This window comes from Aotus nancymaae, unplaced genomic scaffold (assembly GCF_030222135.1).
Source record: "Aotus nancymaae isolate 86718 unplaced genomic scaffold, 86718_ANA_hifiasm-v0.15.2.pri h1tg000004l, whole genome shotgun sequence".
NCBI lineage: Eukaryota > Metazoa > Chordata > Mammalia > Primates > Aotidae > Aotus > Aotus nancymaae.
In genome coordinates, this window is record NW_026988415.1 from 33,676,181 (window position 1) to 33,698,161 (window position 21,981).

Genomic DNA, 21,981 nt, shown 5'->3' on the forward strand with positions numbered 1-21,981 from the left:
ACTGTAATTGTGATAATTTTGCATTTCTTAAAATACCTGTTTGTTTTTGAGAGCCAGTTCTTCTGAAATCTTTATTATTTTGTAAAACTCAATAGTAAACGAATTTTCTTTCTTTTTTTTTTTTAAAAAAAATCAATATTGTAAAAATGGCCAAACTACCCAAAGCAATTTATAGATTCAATGCTAGCCTCATTAAAGTACCATTGACATTCTTCACAGAATCTGAAAAAACTATTTTGAGAATTATATGGAACCAAAAAAGAGCCCAAATAGCCAAAACGATCCTAAGGAAAAAGAATAAAGCTGGAGGCTTCACATTAAGTAACTTCAAACTATTATATACTGCAAGGCTACAGTAACCAAAACAGCATGGTACTGGTACAAGAACAGACACACAGACCAATGGAATAGAATATATAACCCAGAAATAAGATTGCACACCTACAACTATCTGAGCTTCCACAAACCTGACAAAAACAAGCAATGGGAAAAGGATTCCCTATTTAATAAATGGTGCTGGGAGAACTGGCAAGCCATATCCAGAAAATTGAAACTGGGCCCCTTCCTTACGTCTTATACAAAAATCAACTCAAGATCGATTAAAGGCTTAAATGTAAAACCCGAAACTATAAAAACCCTAAAAGAAAATCTAGGCAATACCATTCAGGACAGAGGCATGGGAAAGATTTCATAATGAAGACATCAAAAACAATTGCAACAAAGCAAAAATTGACAATGGGATCTAATGAAACTAAACAGCTTCTGCACAGCAAAAGAAACTATCATCAGAGTGAACAGACAACCTACAGAAAGGGAGAAAATTTTTGCAATCTATGCATCTGATAAAGGTCTAATTAATATCCAGTATCTATAAGGAACTTAAACAAACTTACAAGGAAAAAACAATCCCACTAAAAAGTGGGCAAATGACATAAACAGACACTTCTCAGAAAAAAAACATACATGTGGCCAACAAACATGAAAAAAAGCTCAACATCACTGATTATTAGAGAAATGCAAATCAAAACCACAATGAGATACTCTCTCACACTAATCAAAATGGCTATTATAAAAGGTCAAAAAACTGCAGATCCTGGCAAGGTTGTGGAGCAAAAGGAATGCTATTACAATGTAGACGGGAGTGTAAATTAGTTTGATCATTATGGAAGACAGTATGGCGATTCCTCAAAAACCTAGAAGCAGAAATACCATTTGACCAGCAATTTCATTACTGGGCATAGACACAAAGGAATATATAAATCATTCTATTATAAAGATACATGCACCTGTGTGTATATTGCAACACTATTTGCAATAGCAAAGACATAGAATCACCTTAAATGCCCATCAATGATAAGACTGGATACAGAAATGTGGTACATATACACCATAGAATACTATGCAGCCATAAAAATGAATGAGATTGTGTCCTTTGCAGGGACATGGATGGAACTGGAAGTTGTTATCCTCAGCAAATTAACACAGGTACAGAAAACCAAATACCATATATTCTCACTCATAAATGGGAGCTGAATGATGAAAACACATGGATACATGGGTGGTGGTGGGGGAACAACACACAATGGGGCCTGTTGGAGGGTGGGTGGGGTGAGGAGGGAGAGCATCAGAAAAAGTAGCTAATAGATGCTGCACTAAATACCTAGGCGATGGGATGACTTGTGCAGCAAACCACCATGGCACACATTTACCTATGTAACAAATCCACACATCCTGCACATGTACAACTGAACTTAAAAATTGGAAATAAAATAAAAATATTTAACTAACAAAAATGTACCTATCCAAGGTATACAATGTGATGATCTATATGTGTATACATTGTGTTCTGATTATCATAGTCAAATTAGCACAAATATTATCGCTGATCGTTTGTGTGTGTGTGTGTGTGTGTGTGTGTGTGTGTGTATACGTGGCCACTAAAACTGCCTTATTAGTAAATTTCATCAAACAATACAGTATTATTAACTATAGTCATCATGTTGTATATTAGCTTTTTAGAGTTTACTCATTTAACTGAAAGCTTGTTTTTTTTGACTAACATCTCCCCATTTTTCCCATCCCCTAAAATCTTTTGCTTGTAGTGTACCTTTCACATTTCCTTTGATTTCTGCTTTGCCAAGATCTATTGTATTCCTGTTAAATGATTTATATCAAATGAGTTTTCTCCTAATCGTGAACATATTTTTCTTTAATGTGGCAGTTTGGTATATTATTGTCTAATGCCATTTATTATTATTTCTAGAGTTAAGTTGACATGTAACATGTAGATAAATATATATATATACACATATAAAAATAAAGCTGTATTCAGCTTATTAATATTTTATTTAGAATAGTTATATCTTTATTTGGTGTGATTAACCTGTAATTTCCCTTTTCTATGCAGTCCCTGTATTTTGGTTTCAGTATGAAGTTATATTAACCTTGTAAAATGAGTTGAGAAGGAGGTTTGCTTTTTCTCTTATCTGTTATAATGGGTAAAAATTTTAATTTTTTATCTTAGGTGTTAGGTAGAACTCTATGTAAAGCTATCTAGAGCTAGTGTATGTATTTCATGTGTGCGTATTTTTGGGGAAAATGATTTTAAACTACTGATTTAGCTTATTTAATGGAATGGATATCTGTTAAACTTTCTTTCTTTCTTTTTTTTTTTTTTTTTGAGATGGAGTCTTGCTCTGTCACCCAGGCTGGAGTGCAGAAGTGCGATCTTAGCTCACTACTGTCTTTTGGGTTCAAACAATTCTGCTGCCTCAGCCTCCTGAGTAGCAGGGACTACAGGAGTGCACCACCATATCCAGCTAATTTTTGTATTTTTAGGAGAGACAGGGTTTCGCTATGTTGGCCAGGCTGGTCTGGAACTCCTGACCTCAAATTATCTGCCTGCCTCAGCCTCCCAAAGTGCTAGGATTACAGGTGTGAGCCACTGCATGCGCCCGGCTAGATCTGTTAAACTTCCTATTTTAAGTCTATTTTTTCCTTTTTAAGTGTTATAGTTTCTAATAATCATTCATACTTTCCTTCCACTTAAGTAACAGAACTCCAATATACAAATGAACACGGTGCAACCTTGAACAAAGGACATTTTCCCATTCTTCCTTGTAGCCAAGTGACTAGATTTTGGCCAGTGAAATGCAAATCAGAGTGCAGCATGGTACTTTCAGGATGACTTCTTTAAGAGAGCTAGTTTAGGAGAGAGAAAGCCTTTCTTTGGCTTCTTCTGCTTTTTCTCCATCTGCTGGCCTGAAACTAGACCAGACGACTAGAACTCCATTTTCAATGATGAGCTGACGGTAGCCATATACAAGGATGTTAGAATGGAAGGATACAGCCCTGCGTCTCTGATAATGCCTCTGAGCTGCCTTTTGAGCTCTGAACTGGTTGTTTCTGCACTTACTGTTATGTTAAATATATATATATATTTAAATAAATATTAACTTTTTATTTTTACATTGTGTGTTATTTAACTAAAATGTTAATATTTAAAACATTGCCTATTTTATTTAAATTTTCAAATTCATTGACATACTTCTATAGCATTATGTTAATATTTTAAATCTCTACCTTAAATGTAGCTAGGTCCCTTTTTCACTAGATTGATCTTGTTGGAGGTTTATCTACTTCATTATGCTTTTTCATGAACATTTTTTTGGTTGTGTTAATTCTTTCAATTGTGTCTTTTTGTTTTCTATTTCTCTGATGTCTGCTCTTACCTTCATTTTCTTCTAGTGACACTTTTAGGTTTGCTTATTTTTCTTGTCCCAACTTCTAATTGTTTAGTTAATTAGTTTTAGCCTTTCTCTTTTCCTAATAAAAGTATTTGAAGTTGCAAGTTTCCGTAAATATAATCTTTGTTGCATTCAGTGAGTTTTATCTTTCATTATTTTTCATGTTTGAGTTTTGTGCATTTTCAAAATTCTCATGATGATTTCTTCTCTTATTCATGGATTAGTTAGAAATATGTTATTGTTACTGTAATTAAATGTCCCCCAAATATGGGATGTTTTAGCAGTGGTATTTAAATTGCATTGTAGTTAAGATGGTTTATGATATGGGTTACTTGATATATGTTAAGATACATGACTAATTTTTGAAAGTGTTCAATGTGTGTGACAGAATAATAATGATATCTAAATTTATCAAACATTCACTATATTACAGGCTATACTGTAAGTGCTTTTATATATTAATTCAATGAAATTTTTCAATACAACCTTATAAGATAATTGTTTTTTTAAGTGTGCTTCCAATATGAGAACACTTAGGTACAGAGAGATTAACCTAACTACTTTGAGTTTCCTTCAGAAGCATTTATCTGGTATATATTTTTCCATTCATTAAATTTGGTTCTTTCCATGTCCTTATGTTTTAAGTAAGTCTGTTGCAAATAGCATATAGCTACATTTTTACAAAGCCCAGTCTAAGAATGCATACTTTTTAAAAGTTGGTTTGTTCATTCCAATTATATTTGTTGTGATTACTGTCATCATTGGATTTTATAGGTTGTGAAAATTTGTCTTTTCTATTTAGCATACATTTCTCTGCTTATTTTGGTCTCCTTCCATGCCTTGATCAAGCTATTTTGTTTGTTTGCTCAGTTAACTTTTCATCTTTATTGGTTTAACAGTTATATATTCTGTTTCTTTATAATAGTTTTTATTAGAAGTTTAACATGAAACACATATCAAAATCTAATGTCTCTCTTCTCCAGAATTACACAAGAACTAGAAAATTTTAAGGAATTTCACTTCTCAAATCTTTTATATTATTATTGTGAGCTTGATTTTGGATTGTGTCTTGTTTTGTTATCCACTAATGTAGGCAAAATTATCCATATTTGTCTACATGTTCTCATATGGCTATCAATTTCTTTGCAAACCATTCCTTTTGTATCTTAGAACTAACTTTGGAGAGGATTAACATTCTCTACACGTTCCTCTACTAAACGTTTCTTGGTAATAACTGGTGTTGTGCATGAGCTGGTGTGTATCAGTTAACAAGAGCCAACTAGTAGCTTTTCAGCAATTTTGCAAGCTGGTTGTAAAACACAGCCATTATTAAAACTCAAGTTAGATATACTTGCAACTAAATCAATTGTATTTAAAAGAAAGATAATAAATATTTAAAACTTAATCTTCTGAATTATTTTACTACATTTTTATTATCTATGGTCTTGAGATAGTTTTTATCTATTTTATCTGTATGTTGGAAATACTACAAAAATGGTGTATTAATGCAAATCTGTGTTCAGTGACCTATATATTGGTAACACTTCCCTTCTCCACAGGCAGTGGTTAAAAATTTATCAGCACATTACTATGAATAATATATATCACTTTTTCTTTGTTTGAAAATCTCTTTATTTGACACTCATTTTCAACAGTGGTTTATGAGTATAAATTCTTGGTTGATAATTAAGTCCAAGATTAAGTTGCCAGCAGGCTTGTTTCCCTCTGAGGGCTGTGAGAAAAAAATCTGTTTCAAGCATTTTGCCTAGCTTCTGATGGTTTTCTGGAAATCTTGAGTATTTTTTGTCTTGTAGAGACATCACCCCAATCTGTGCCTTCACCTTCACATAGTGTTCTCCCTGTATGTGTCTCTCCAAATTTCCAAACTTCCCCTCTTTATAAGGACACCAGTCATATTGGATTAGGGATTCATGCTACTCCACTATGAGCTCATCTAACTAATTACATCTGCAACAACCTTAACTCCAAATAAGAGCTCATTCTGCTACATACTGAGCACTAAGTCTTCAAGATACGAATTTGGAGGGAATACAACTCAACCTGTAACACCAATATAAAGTTTGCAGTCAACATTTCAACAAAAGATTATAGCAGTCATTTATGGTTATTGCCCATATCCATTATTTCATTAGGTATTGCAAAATAGTGATTTTTAAAATTTTGTTTCTTCTGAATTCATTAGCTGGAATTCATCTGTAAAGAGAAACTTCTTTCCCTCATTAATGGTCTCACTCTTTTGAAATTGTTAGCATGTGAAAGGCAGGCTAAATGCTTCTTTCCTTTCTGCCAATTTTCAAAATAATGCGTTGGTGACTCAACAATCTCCTAAAATGATCAATAATCATTTTTAAATGTATAAGTATGAACACATGGACTTTTACTTATTTGCTGTATTTTGACTAATTGTCATTATCCCCTGAGATAAACTAATTGTCTCATCTCAGGACAGTGTCTTATTGAAGCAACACCAGTAGTCTTTCAAAATTTCCTAACTTCCAAGGCCAGGCATGATGGCTCATGCCTGTAATCCCAGCACTTTGAGAGGCTGAGGCAGCTGGGTCAACTGAGATCAGGAGTTCGAGACTGGCCTGCCCAACATGGTGAAACCGTGTCTCTCCGAAAAATACAAAAATTAGCTGGGGATGGTGGTACACGCCTGTAGTCCCAGCTATTGGGGAGGCTGAGGTGGGAGAATCACTTGAACCTGGGAGGCAGAGGTTGCAGTGAGCTGAGATTGTGCCACTGCACTCCAGCGTGGGCAACAGAGCAATACTCTCTCTCAAAAAAAAAAAAAAAAAAATTCCTAATTTTCTAGCTGGACAAGTCATTTGGGCTTATTTTGCATATTTTATTCCTCAGATCTGTAAACACCATTTCTTCCAGGAACTCTTTTAATAAAAGATGGTCTTTGAATACCACAATCCGGGATCTAGGGGTGTTCATTACTACAGCACTGCCATTTCTTCTGGTCTCTTTCAGTGAAAAGAGCTAGAAAGTATATATATATATATACATATATATATATATATGTATATATATATATATGTGTGTGTGTGTGTGTGTGTGTGCTTGTGTATGCATGTGTATGTATGTGTGTGACTGTATGTGTGTATTTATTTATTTTTCTGAGACAGAATCTCACTCTGTCACCCAGGATAGCATTGCTTATTTGCTTTATTCTATAATATACAACAGATTCAAAGCAGTAATACTAACATAATAATCAACAGTAAGACAGCTAAAAATAGTTGAAGATTTTTTATTTTTTTCCTTTCATATATAGGGATCTACATTCAAAATACTGTTTTGTAAGGTTGCTTGAAATTATTTTTCCCTGTGTAGGTGAGGACATCCATTTGATATATAATTAGCCTCATTATTTTAGTTTGTTTTTGACTTATAAGAATTTCTTTAACTTTTTATTTAGTTTTTCCTTCAATTATAAAAAAAGACATAAGAATTTCTTTTTTAACTTTTTATTTAGTTTTTCCTTCAGTTATGAAAAAAGAATTAAATGATTCCCAAGTCAAAACTCTAAATGAGGGTACATTCTGAGAGATTTAACTTTCATATCTGAGCCCTTCCTATTCTCTCCTCCAGTCTTTCTAGGTAATCTTTTTCAAAAATAAATTTAGGATTTTTTTAGTATCTCCATATCATTGAACTTTGATTAATCTAATCCTAATGCATCTATTACCTATATCTACTGTCTCCATTCTCAAATGTAGTATATCATATCTGTGTCTCCTCCCCTTCCTTTCTCCCTTTCTTTCTTTCTTACTTTTCTTTCTCTTTTCCTTCTTCCTTCTGCTCTCTCTCCCTTCATCTATTTATTCTTTTCTTCTTTTTCTCTCTCTGTTTCTCTCAATATTATATTGTTGGGATCACTCTTTAGTAAAAAAGAAATCTTCATTTCAATTTCAAACTCTGTGTAGCACTCCATTGTGTGTATGTATCACACTTTATTCAGTCAATTACTTATTAATGGAATTTGAGTTGCATCCAGTTCATTGATACTACAAGTAATGTTTAAGTGAATAGCCTTGTACATGCCTTTTCATATATTTGGCAGTATATTTTGGGGCTGTCTCTTAGAAGTGGCATTCTTGGTTCAATAGGAAAATGCATATATGTAATTTTGCTAGATATTGTCAAATTCTTCTTCACCTAGTTTATAGCATCATTACTCAATATCAGTAATATGTGAGTGATTATAGCACCATTTTGTTGCAAATGACAGGATTTCATTCTTTTTATGGCTGACTAATTTTTCATTGTGTATATATGCCACATTTTCTTTATCAATTCATCCATTGGTGGACATGTAGGTTGATTTTATATCTTGGCCTTTGTGAATAGCACTGTAATAAACATGAAAGTGCAGATATCTCTTTGATATACAGATTTTCTTTCTTTTGGATATATACATTGGGGAAAGGACAGGTATGAACCACTGAGCCTGACTCATTTTTAATAAATAGATATCAGAGCTATTTGGAATTTATCCTGGTCTAATGTGTGAAGAAAATGGATCCAATTCTATCATTGAAACTTAAAAAAAAAAAAGCTGCAGTATGATTCAGACATAGCAATTGCTTTCTGTTTTACAACTACATTGGCTAATGCATCTAATGCTAAGTGAGTAGTGCTGCAGATAGTGAACGTACTTTAGGGGGGATGTCGCTGGTGTTTACCAATTGAGAAATACACTGATTTGGGGACTGATGCCATGTGTGTTAAAGTATTCATTGATTTACAGATTAATTTAGTATTTTCAAAAATTGGCTCTGCACAGTGGCTCATGCCTGTAATCCCAGGATTTTGGAAGGCCAAGGTAGGTGGATCACTTCAGGTCATGAATTTGAGACCAGCCTGGCCAACATAGCAAAACCCCATCTCTACTAAAAATACAACAACTAGCCAGATGTGATGGCATGAACCTGTAAGTCTGGCCACTTGGGAGGCTGAGGCATGAGAATTGCTTGTACCTGGGAGGCAGAGGTTGCAGTGAGCTGAGATTGTGCCAGTGCACTCCAGCCTGGGTGATGGAGTGAGACTGTGTTTCAAAACAAACAAACAAGAAATACTTCAAATTAATGGCTGCTGAATTCAGTGATATAGATTTTAGGTTTCTTATAAAGATGATAGTGCTTTTTTCTTTCTAATTCTATTAATATGACAATTGTGTAAATTATCTCTTCATGTTAAACTACAAACCACATTCTTAAATAAACCCCAATTAGTTATGTAATCCCAAATAAGGTGTTACTTTTCAATGTGTTTCTGGATTCTGTTTGCTAATGTTTTATTTAAGAATTTTGCATCAAATATTTATAAGTGATAGCAGACTATAGTTTTCATTTGGATATTAATATTATAGTTGCTACATAAAATGAATTTGGATTTTTTTTCCTTTTACATGCTCTTCAATAGTTTTGGAAGCATTAAGATGAACAGATCTTTAAAAGGTCTTAATGGAACTTCCCCTGGGAAGTCATATAGGTCTAGTGCTTTATTGCAGGTGAATTCTTTACAACTGTTTCTATTTGTCTATGAAAAATGGTCTGTATAGTATTTTTATTTTTACTCAAACTTTATAAACTATATTTTTAAGGAATTATTTATGTTTCTAGACTTTAAAATGGAATTGCATAGATATGTGCAAAACAGTCTTACGTAAAATAATTGATAGTTATTTTCCACTTGTCATTTCTGCTTATGTGCACTTGTGGCTCCTTTCTCTGCTTTATTAGGTCACCTGGTGATGGATCAATCTTTTGGAATTTTTTCCAATGAACTAGCTTGCTTGCTTGCTTTTTATGTATGATTTCTACAGTTTTCTATCTTCTAACTTATTAATATCTGATTTTATCATTATTTTCTTATTTTTTCTTTTGGTTTATTTTTTATTTTTTGCTCTGGTCTTTTAACATTTAAGTAATTTATTAATTTTTATTTTTCAGTTCTGTTTATATAGGTATTGAATTGCATAATTTTCCTCTGATAATTGCTTTTCCTGTATTTCATTATTGCAATTTACAAGAAATTCTCCAATTATTGTTTTATATTTCTACTTTGACCTAAGAATTGTTTACTGGCATGTTTTTAAACATTTTTAGGTAATTAAAATACATATTTTGTTATTTTTTTGTTTTATGACAACAGAGAATTCTGTCTGTAACATTTTGATTATTTCGAATTATTGACATTTTAAAGGTACTCTAACATGCAGTCAGTTTTCACAAATGTTTTATAAGCACGCCAAAAGGTTCTCTATAATTCAGGGCACAAGGGATAATATTTACCTATATGATATTGATTATGCTGTTTACGTCTTCTTTGTACTTTCTAAATTTGTGCCCATTTCATATGAATTGGATATTGGCATACTAATACATCCTAGTATTAGTTTGTTTGTGTTTATTTTTCTTTGTACCAACTATAGTTCCTATTTATAGAAAATGTTGCTTTTATATTCTATGCACAGATATTCATGCCTCATCATTCTGAGTTGTAAACTTAGTGATTTAATTGTTTATTTGTCTCATGTTTTAGTCTGAATTCTAGCTCATTAGCTATCAAGTTCTTGACTCTTACTCTCTTTTACTTTTGTTAGGTATGAAAACTGGCACCTTTTGTTTTTAACCTTTTGATTTCTTTATGGTTAGATGTGTCTTTGTATAAAGTGTAGGTTTGATACTACTTTTTAGTCAATCTAAAATATAGTGTTCCTTTAATTTGTGAGTCATGATTATTTGTATTTATTAATAACTGTTATTATTTAGTCTTGATTCTGTTCTTTATCAAGCTCTAAAGTTTTTCTCTAGACAGTTTTTTGTACCCTCTGTCCCACTTCTTTCTCTCCCTCTCTCTCCCCCCTTAGGTGTTAATGCTGGTATTTATGAAGATTTTACTTTTTGTTTGAATAATTGCCATTAGATTATTCCCTTATATACTATCTTTAGTCTCTTCTTTCAAGATACTTTCTTCTATTTGTTTCTTACAATAAGCACTATTAAAAATAGGTAAAATCCTTTTCTTTTCATCTCCTTTCCCCGATCATCTAAATTTCAGCTATATCCCTAAATTAAACATTGAATCTACTTCTCCTCACCATTTTAAATAGTTGCAATATATAGTAATTGGAAGAGTCAATATCATTTACATATATCCATTTGTCTTTATCCCCATTATTCAATGTTAGTCATATAACTGAATATATTTAATGCTCACAACCATTTTAATATTGCTTTTGGTAGTGTGAAGCTTATTCTTCAGTAGATTATCCAGGAAAAACTTGTAGGTGTAGTATTCCCTGAATTCTTGCATATTCACCACAATTTGTATGGTGTTTCTTAAATTCTTTGAATTTCTTAAATTACTTTAGGAACTTCTGGTTTAAAGTATTGTAGTCAACAAGTTTAATGCTAATATAATTTTTAAAACCCATTTGGTTGGTATTTTTACCTGTATTCCCAAAAGATGTTTTATTTTCAATAGATGAAACTTTTGCTAGAATATACCTTTACATTAGTCACTCAGGGTTGATTATCTCAAGTAACTTGTAACTTCAAATCTTGTTTAACTTCAGGAAAGTACTCTTGGTTATGGTTTTTAGTATTTATAGTTTTCTGTTTGCTCTTATGCTTCTAACACTTCTTTTCTAAAAAATATTTTAAGTTCTGAGATACATGTGCAGATCATGCAGGATTGTTACATAGGTATGCACATGCCATGATGGGTTGCTGCATCCATCACCCCCACCCCGTCCCCATCCCTGTCATCTACATTAGGTATTTCTCCTAATGCTATCTCTCCCCAATCACCCTACCCCCTGCTATCCCTCCCCTAGTCCCCCCACCCCACAACAGGCCCCGGCGTGTGATGTTACCCTCCCTGTGTCCATGTGTTCTCATTGTTCAACATCCACTTAAGAGTGAGAACATGCAGCTAACTCTCCTTTTGCATATATGTTGCATTTTCTTCATCTATTGTCAGTATGCATCACTTTCAAAAATAAAGAAAAAATATTTCTTCATATATGTTTGTCTTTGCTTTCACTTTCTTCTCTCTAGTTCTTTTGTGTTCCTTGTGATCTTTCTTAATTTTTTAATTTGTAAAATTCTTACTTGAGCTTTGTCAGCTACAGCAGGCTAGCTACCTCCTTTATTAACTTTTCTAATTCTCATGTGTGTTGTTCTGCTCTAATTTTTTTCATAATTGCATTTAGCTTGAAATAGTAGGTTCATCAGCTTTGTGGCCAAATTTTTTTCTCATATGTCATCATTTTCTTAGTGTGTTTTGTGGATCATTATCCTTTTTTTTTCTTACCATATCTTTATACAGGGCTCAATCACCCTCCTTTTTTCTCGCCCATGCTTAAGTGACATGGGGTTTCTTACACTTTCACAACGGAGGCTCTTGGAGTGGGTCGGAGTAGCTTCCCTAGCTTCATTGCCCTAGGAATTCCTCTTCTGTTATATTGCAAGGTAATAAAAGCTCACTGCGTTCAGTAGTATGCACTGCCGGTTCTTTTCCTTTTTCTTCACTATTATATGAATGTTCTGTGTCCATGTCTAACTCCTCTCACATGATACTTTTGTCTTCTACTCCCAGTAGTTTCTTTTTTGTGTAGGGTTACAGTCTTCTGGGAGAGTTCTTTCATTGAGCATTTCCAAAGCCTTGAGCGCACAGGACACCCTAGCACCTTTCGGTTTCCTTGTATTGATTACATTGAAACCTGCAAAGGCCCCTCTCAGTTTCAACTGTTGTTGTCACAGCTATCTTCAGAGTGCTCCAGTTTGAATACAGAAGCATTCTTCTGAGAGTGAGCATTTTTTGGTGATTTCTATGTTTTCCAGATCTTGAGTTTGCCAAATGTTGCCTTTAATGTCTCCCACACAACTGCTACTCCCTTGTGGGTTTTACTGCTAAATGATTTGGCCCCATTCACTCATATTCTTGATTTTGAGGTGATACCTTATCACCTGGATTTGTTGTCTATGGATTACTCTTGTTATGAGCCTAGTTGCTGTGTGAGTGTGTGTATGCATGAGGAAATTTATGCAGAAGCAAAAATCATGTTGCAGTTACTGTCTCAACCACTGCCACTGCCTTAAGTTGTATCATATGTTTGATAATTTTGGATTATGAATGCATGATCAATTGTGACTTTATCTGTGGAATCCTGGGAATCCTGGAAATCCTGGTGTGAGGGTCCATACCTCCATAAATGTGTGCTTGATTCTGAAAGACACCCCAGTTTACTACCAACCAAGGATTAAGCTAAATTAATTTCTCAGTTTATGATTTCCTGGATCATGCAACTATTATAAATTAAAACCCTAAAACCAGATACGGTTAGTCCTATTGATAAGATATTTCTCTCAGGGAGCTCTTATGTACTCAGAGCTAAGTTTAATTTCCTTGTTTGCCTTTGCCATTAGGTAGATTTTTTCCCCAATCTACTCGTTCACTGAGTTGTTTCAGGTTTTGAGGTATGAGGAGATTCAGTTCCAGCTCTATACCTTCTATGAGCCCAAGAATGTGTCACCTATTCCTAGGTAGTGGATTATTAAAAAAACAAGCCTTATAGTTAACAAGATTGGCAAATACTCCCAGGGGTCTAGCAGGTTCAACTTCGGTGTATCATTTTTTATTTCTAGCTGTCACTTCAGTTTTAATCCCTGGGCATTTTCCTTACTTTGCTATGAGCTCAGCTATGTGTTGATTTGAAAAATATATTTATTAGATTTTATCCATCACCTCTGTATTTTGGCGATTGCTAAGGTGTGTGTCAAAGCATCTAGTTAATCATGTTGCTACAGATGAAAGTCTTGATTCATAATTCAACCAGACTAATTTACACTCATTGCTCTTTCCTAGGCAATTATGAGATCCTATTTCTTCCTATTCTGTCTTCCGGTCGTTCACACACTGCATTTCAATCCTACAAATTGATGCATGATTTTGTATAAATCACTGCAGTAATCATGTCTTTCTAAAAGTTTAATCGTATGCTTAATGCCTACAGATGCTTTAGTTTGATATTCACAATTATCCTCCACCCACTGTTCCTAGCTTGTCTCTTTACTTTGTGTCCCTTACAATCCAGCCAAACTAAATTGCTTGCAGTCTCTAATGAATAACAACTTTCATTCCAATGTAATTTTGTTCATACTGCTTTCTTTACCTGAAATACCCATTCCTTTATTCCTATGTTTCTAAATCCTTGCGGTAGTGCCAATGTGATATTGTCCATCAGTAGGATTGGCATGAAACAGACGAGTTCATTTTTCATCTCTGCTGCTTCGCAGATGTGTGGTCTGAACTTCAATTTCCTTATCTATGGAACAGGGAAAACATTTCACTAGTTATATGAGGTAATTGCTGTGAAAGTGGAATGAGAAAATACATGTAAATGTATTCTGTAGACTGAAGAAATGCTATAAAATTACAAGTAATAATTTGACTTTTCTTTGCCTTACACATTCTTTAAGGCCAAGTTCAAATGCCATATGCTTCCTGAAACTTTTCCTGAGTCCTCACTAATGCAGTTAACACTCCATCAATACATGCACATTTTACTTTGTATTATTAATTGTTCCTAGCTCTTATATTAGCTGTTAGAATGTAAATTTCTCAAGGACAGGAACCATGTCTAACCACTCTCACGCAATTCCTTTAATAATGTAATTGTTCAATAAATATTATTTGAATATTGAGTTCTTATGAACAGCAATTAAGTGTATGTCCAAAATGTTCCAGCGCTTTAATAGTGATTTATTAAATAACTCATTTGTATGCTTAAATTATTTATAAGTATTAAACCCCTTCTTAAAGTAACCTCCATTCCTCAATTTTTTAAAACTGGAACTGTGGTAAGTTTTTTTTCCAGCCTTTTGATATAGCAGATATGGTAGACTGCTGATTTATTCAATAACTGTTTCAACTCTTAAAGTATCTTCTTGAATGGCAGATGCTGGAAAATTGTGTTACATTTCCAGTCTCCCTTGTAGCTAAGGTTCCAGGTTTTAATTATGTCACATATGCAAAAATATCCAAGCATCCTAATTTCAGTGTATTATTAAGATTTGAGTTTTTCTTCTATTTCAAGTTTCATGTACAAAAACAACAACAAACTGGTATCAGTTAACTAAGATGGCCTCAAGTAGGCAGTGTAAAACTTACATATGTAAATCTCTGTTGTATGTACGCTCTGTTGCTTTGCTTTACTCTTCTGATATTATTAATGTAATAAAAGTAACTTGGAAAGGATCAGGAAACATAGAAAATGAGTTACAGAAATATTAAAAATAATCAGTATACAATGAAGAAGAAAGACATAGGTAGACAAAACAAAAATAAAAAGTTGGATGATAATCACCATTTGAATATAGCTAGCTAATCAAGCGACCTTCCACTGTTTTTATAGAGCAACTGTTTTAAATGTTAAGGAAGAATTTGATGCAACAAGAAGTATACCTCAAGCTATATGCCCACCTTTAGGGTCATTAACACCAATGACAAAATGGGTGGTGATGAGAATGTTGGTCTGTGCACAAAATCTTTTTTGAACATCTGATGCTTTCCACATGCAATATTCATGCTGAATTAGACATGCAACTGTGTGTACAAAATCTTGTTGCAAATTGCACTCAACCGCTTAAATCGCTCTTTGGAAAATATCTTCTATTTATTTTTATGTAAGAATTCACCTTATATCACGCCAAGAGGCATTCTTAGAAATTTTCTGTCAGCACAATTACCAGTAGTTTTGCAGGGCAAGGGGAATATGCATCAATTTTCTCTGAGGAGAGGACAGAACAATCCAAGTGTGTATGTCAGGAAGAACAGAATTTAATGAGTTAAATCCTTTTTCAAGAGAGCTTACTTTTTATGCCTCTACAAGTGCCTTAATAACCACAGGCAAATAATCTCACTCAAAATCCTTGACAAAAAGAATGCCACAATAGCTTAGACTGGACTGATGAATGTTTGAAAGCCTTTTATTAGAATTCTGCAAATTGGGAACACTTCTGTGAACAAACCTCCCAAAGCAAGAATTTTTAATTTGACTGCCAGAGTTAGCATAACGGCACTAGCCTCATTCTGTGTATAATGACAAAGAGATACCTTTTTGTAATATGGAAGCCTTATAGTAGCTTTCCTTATTTTATCTTTGACCATTACCTTTAGCCCTGATTGGGCCTTGCTCTGATCTTGTTGAGCTAGCTAGCTAAATACAAAGCCATCACTATATTTTTTAGTTTTTGCCTACCAGACACATCCATTACAATTATTCTATCCCCAAGTAACACACTACACAGTAACCTGACAGGCCTGCATGAAAAATCCAGCTCTACACATACACATAAACATGGGAACAATAGACACTGTGGCCTATTAGATGCGGGAAGGTAAAGAGAGGTATGTGAGTTGAAAAACTGTCTATTGGGTACTATGCTCACTATCTGGGTGCAACATACCCATGTAACAAACCTATACATATATCCCTTGCATCTAAGTTAAAATAAATTTTAAAAATTCTACTTTGCCACTTAGCATGGCTTTGGGCAGATTACTTATGCACACTGAACTTCAGTTACCTCCACTGTGAAACGGGAATTATAAAGGTGCCTATTCAAATGGGTTGTTTTGTGGACTAAATTAAGCTAAAGATCTGTAAAGCACCTAGCATGCTGACTGCTATTATAATACAAGCTAATTAATGATAGTTTCATTCCATTTTCTTTTCTTTCCCACAGGTACGACCTTCAGTCTGTAATATGGGATCCAGTACAAGCCTTTGGGAGTTGTTATTACAGGTATTTGTTGTACGATGTAAATGTGTATGGCGAACTATCTTTAATCATAATCAAGTGCTTGTTAAGAACTCCTGAACAAAGGAAGCTACTTAGCAGAAGATACCTATCATGTACAAATCTCAGTGCACAAGGTAGAATTTTCTAAGGATGTCATTGCTTTCACCTATTTTCAAATGAAGACAAGGAATCTCTGTGAATATGAATCTATCAACTGTCTTGGCACCAAATAATTCTCAAGCCTAAAATTCATTTAATAATGACCATAAAATTTTAATAAGATAGGCACAGAAGTGTATGCAAAGAGCACTTGCTCTTAAATCACTTTTTTTTTTCACTTTCTCTTCCAATATTTCTAGCTCAGGTGCTAAGAAATATTTATTAAAGACAATCCACAGTTTAAAATCATCTAGTAGACACTGCAAATTATACTTTCTACTGTAATAAAGGAGAGATTTGGTCACAAATCACTTCTCTGAAACACATCTTTATGGATTCTAAACTAATTAAATCAGAAAATCTGATCATCTCCAGAAATCCATAGAGGAGGAAAATACTTCTTCATAGCCAAAGGAGTTCTTAAAATTTAAAACCAAGTTTTAAAACCTAAAACTCACCATATCCGAGTGGCTTGGCCAGATAAAGTAGTCAAGAAGAAAAGATCTGGAACTAGAAAATTAGGGTGCCTGGGCTCCAAGGCTATGGCAGTAAATTTATACGCCCACAGGGGCCAGAGAAATCATGTAAATGGATAACTTGGGCCAAATGCAGGGTCACAAAAATGGTGAAACTGAGAGTACGTCTAATGGGATGGCAGTTACTTGGCTCTAACCAATTGTTGTATTGTGAGAATATGAGTCCAATACTTTTGTACGTTCCAATCTTTAAGAAAACTTGACAGCCAGGTATTTATGTGAATTCTCCCAATTTTTGCATGTTGCCAAATAGTTCAAATCTTTTTATAACTTTGTGTGGACCAAGCATATTAATTACATCTGCTGAGTTGGCCACTTTGTGACTGTAGCTCTTGATCCTGTTTAATCATCTATTAGCTGTGTGATCCTGGGCGACTGGTCTAAGTACTTTGTGCCCCAATTTTCTTATTCTCTATATGGGGTAGACTAGGAGTAGGTAAACTATGGCCTGTCTGTTTTGTGAATAAGGCTTTATTAGAATACAGCCACATCCATTTGTTTACAAATGGTCTATGGCTCCTTCAATGTTACAATAGATTTGAGTAGTTGTAATAGGGGTCATATGGTCCCTTGATAAAAAAGTTTGTCAACTACCAGGGGAGATTATTGCTTCCTTATGTACACAAAGTGTTGCTGAAAGTAGGAGAAAGTAGCAAGTTTCAAATATGTACTCACTTGTGAATATTCCTAAAAATACTATGAAAATTAGTTGGGGTAGATTGCATTATTGGCCCCAATCATTTCACCTTCTGTGTCCATTTCCTTACTATGTTACTGCAGTGCCTTGCCACTTGACTCTTGTCTCAGGCTTGTGATTTTCTCTGGTCAATTGGGCATTAGCCAATGGGACACAAACAGGGCTAAAAAAGGATGTATGGATTGATGCTTACTTTTTCCTTCTTTATTATCAGCAGGAGGGTATACCTGGGCTTAGCCTTTTAGAGTAGTGGTTGACAAACTTTTTTGGGAAAGGGCCAGGTAATAAATATTTTAGGCTTTATGGATCATATGTTCTCTGTTGCAATGACTTCACTCTGCTGTTATGGTACAAAAACAACCATACACGATACTCTAAAAAATGGGAAGGTCTGTATTCCAATGAAATGTTAGTTACAAAAGCAGGTAGTACACTGAGTTTGGTTTGCTAATCCATATACTGGAGGAAAGGAGTCAGGGAGCAGAGCTCACACATCCTACCCACCCCACTTGTGTTAGTGACCAGCCAGCTAACCCACAGACAGATGAGCAAATCCAGACAAGTAGAACTTCCCAGCCTAGTGTCAGATGCATGAATTAGTGCTTATTATTGTTTGTCACTGAGATCTTGACGTTGTTTGTTACACACCAAAAGCTAACTGATTCACTATTATATTATTAAATGGTAATGTAAAGCAGGAGAACCTCCTGTATAGAGTTAAACATACAGACACACATGCAATGGAATTAAATAGTGTTTGTAAACACTTTGTGTCTACTAATAAGACTAGCTACCATTTATATATTGCTTACTATGGTTGAAACAGTGTGCTAAGCACCATTTTATGATCACTAATCCTCAAAACTGATGAGTAATGTAGGTTCTTTTATTATCCACATTTATCAGATAAGGAAATTAAGGCTCAGTGAGTAAAACGAACTTGGTCAAATTTGTACAGAGGCAAAGTATCAGAACTGGATCAATTTCTAAATATATTTATTTTTAAAATTATTTTTTTAAACTGACATACAAGTTGTATGTATTTATTGTGTACAACATGATGTCTTGAAATGTATATATATGGTAGAATGGTTAAATTTAGCTAGGTAACAAATGCATTGCCTGATGTAGTTCTCCTTTGTTGTCAGAACCCTTAACATCCACTCTCTTTGCATTTTCTGAGAATATAATATATTGTCATTCACTATAGTCACCATGCAGTACAATAGAACAGGGGTCTTCAACCACTGGGCTGCAGACTGGTACGGATTGGTAGCCTGTTAGGAACCAGGCCACACAGCAGGAGGTGAGCGGTGGGCAAGCAAGCATTACCACTTGAGACCTGCCTCCTTTCAGATCAGTGGTGACATTAGATTTTCATAGGAGCACGAACCCTATTGTGAAGTTGGCATCTGAGGGATCTAGGTTGCCTGCTCCTTATGACAATCTAACTAATACCTGATGATCTAAGGTGGGACAGTTTCATCCTGAAACCATCTTTCCCACATCCATCTGTGGAAAAATTGTCTTCCATGAAACCAGTGCCTGGTGCCAAAATGGTTGAGGACTGATACAATAGAGCTCTTGAACTTATTCCTCCTATCTATCTGTAATTATGTATCCTTTGACTAACATTTCCCCAACTGACACTCCCCTATTACAATCCCAGCCTCTGGTAACCACCATTCTACTCTGCTTCTATGAAATTAACGATTTTAGATTCCATATTGTAAGGCCAGTAGCCTCGCCAGGAGCGTGGACGCAGACACCCCCCCCTTTTTTTCCAAAGCCCGGATGAGCTCAGGCAAGCTCAGACATGCTCAGGTATGTTCCCTTCTCCCATGCTTGCACAGCCTGACCTTCCCTTAAAAAGCCCAGTATGCAAACAAGGTGCTGCAACCCTAGCCTCTTTCTAGCCAATAGCAGCCAAGTCTTTCTAACCAATAGCAGCCGAGCCTTTCTAGCCAATGGCAGCCGAGTAATTCTAACCAACGGCAAGCCAAGTCCTAGCTGAAGGCTTGTAATTCTACCCAGTGACAGTCTTGCTCTCCCACAACCAATCAAGCTATTTCACTCCCTATAAAACCCCATGTCTGAGAGGAGTCCGTGCGACTTCTCCGGCCCCTCCTGTCAGGCCACAGAACCTCGTCCGGGATCTTCTTGTGCTGGCCTCAGTTTCTTCACTTTAAACTCGGCGAGAACAAACCTTACACATATATGAGTGAGATCCCTAAGTATTTGCATTTCTGTGCCTTACTTATTTTACTTAACATTATATCTTCCAGATTCATCCATGTTGTTGCAAATGACAAGATTTCCTTCTTTTTTATGGCCAAATAGTATTACATAGTGTATACATACCACATTTTCTTTATCCATTCATCCATTGATGGACATTTAGGTTGATTTCATATCTTGGCTATTGTGAGTAGTGTTGCAATGAACATGAGAGTGCAGGCATAGTCTTTGACATACTGATTTTCTTTTCCTTGTATCTATGCCCAGTAGTATCTAAAAGTCTAAAAGACCAGATACACTGTAGATATCCAAAAACTCAAATAACACTTCTCAGTTTAATATAATCATTTTATTTCCTTCCAGTATAATTTTAAATTATCTCTTAAATTAAGCGTTTGTGAACATCTTGATGGAAACAAAACTCTCATTAAAACACAATTGATTAAAACATTTCTTACCTTTCAGGAGGAAATTTAGACATAAATGAAAACAATACACTTTCGCTGGGAGTCATCAGTAGAACTTTTTAGTGTCTGTGCCAAAATTTGATCTTGTCTTGTACTCTAAGTAAAATGATAGATTAATTTGAATTTGTACATGATAGCTTAATATAATTTCTTTGTTCTACTTTACATGGGATTTGTATATTTAGAACTCGTATATTTGTTTATTGTATCTTTCAGCTAAATATATAAAAATATCAAACCCTATCTCCCAGTTAGTCTGGTTACCCTGCCCTTAGGAAACAAAACAAAACAAGCAAACAAACAATGCTACAATTAGGAAGAACAAATATATTAAGGAGTAATTAATTCATAAGCCCTTGCTTAGAGCAAAATTTAAATAGTATAAATGAGTCTAAAATTTCAGCAAATAATATTAAGGTATCAAAAACCAGCTTTATATACATGTTTTTCTTTATCTGGCCTCTCAACCTGAGCTCAGATTATAATGGGAGTAGTGGCTATAATTTTTTTAAAAACGTATGTTCATGTAGCCAAAGAATTTTACTAAATTCCACTTTGATTCTACAATTTAGTTGTTTGATCTTAAGCAAGTCACTTAACCTCTCTGAGTCTGAAACTCCTAATCTTGAAAATAGAGATGACAATAATAGTATCTACTTTTTTAAAATTGCTATGAAAATTACAGAGCTGAGGGATATAAAGTGCCAAGTAGAGTCAGTATCTGGCACACACATAACAATCACTCAGTTGTTTGTTGAATGTTATTTTGTTGCTGAAATCAATGGTAGTCAGTGTGGCTGTTTAACCTTTATTTACACAGCATTAATCGGTACTTCAAGTGAAGCAATAATTAAATATCTAGTAAATGATGTATGTGGATTGATTGTGCATTTGATCATTTTCCCTTATGTAGAGGATATAAATAGCTATGTTTCTACAGGACCATTGACTCCAAAAACACACTCTTAAATGTATTTTGGTGACAGTAAAAGTGTTTTTTGAGACACATGAAAGCTTATAATGTCATCCATTTGACCCGTCTCCTGAATGATAAATTATAATCTATTATATGCTCTCTGGTTATACTGTCTAAGGAATAATTATAATGAAGTGTTAATAGTGACAGGCAAAGAAGATTTGATCATTTTAGCATACACAAGCATATTTTAAATGAAATATTGTATACAATTAAGACAATACACCAATTTATTATTATTATCTGACGACCACATAATAGGAAGGCAGCATAGTGAAGCATTTTGGGAAAAAATCTAGAATATTTTGAGCATGAAA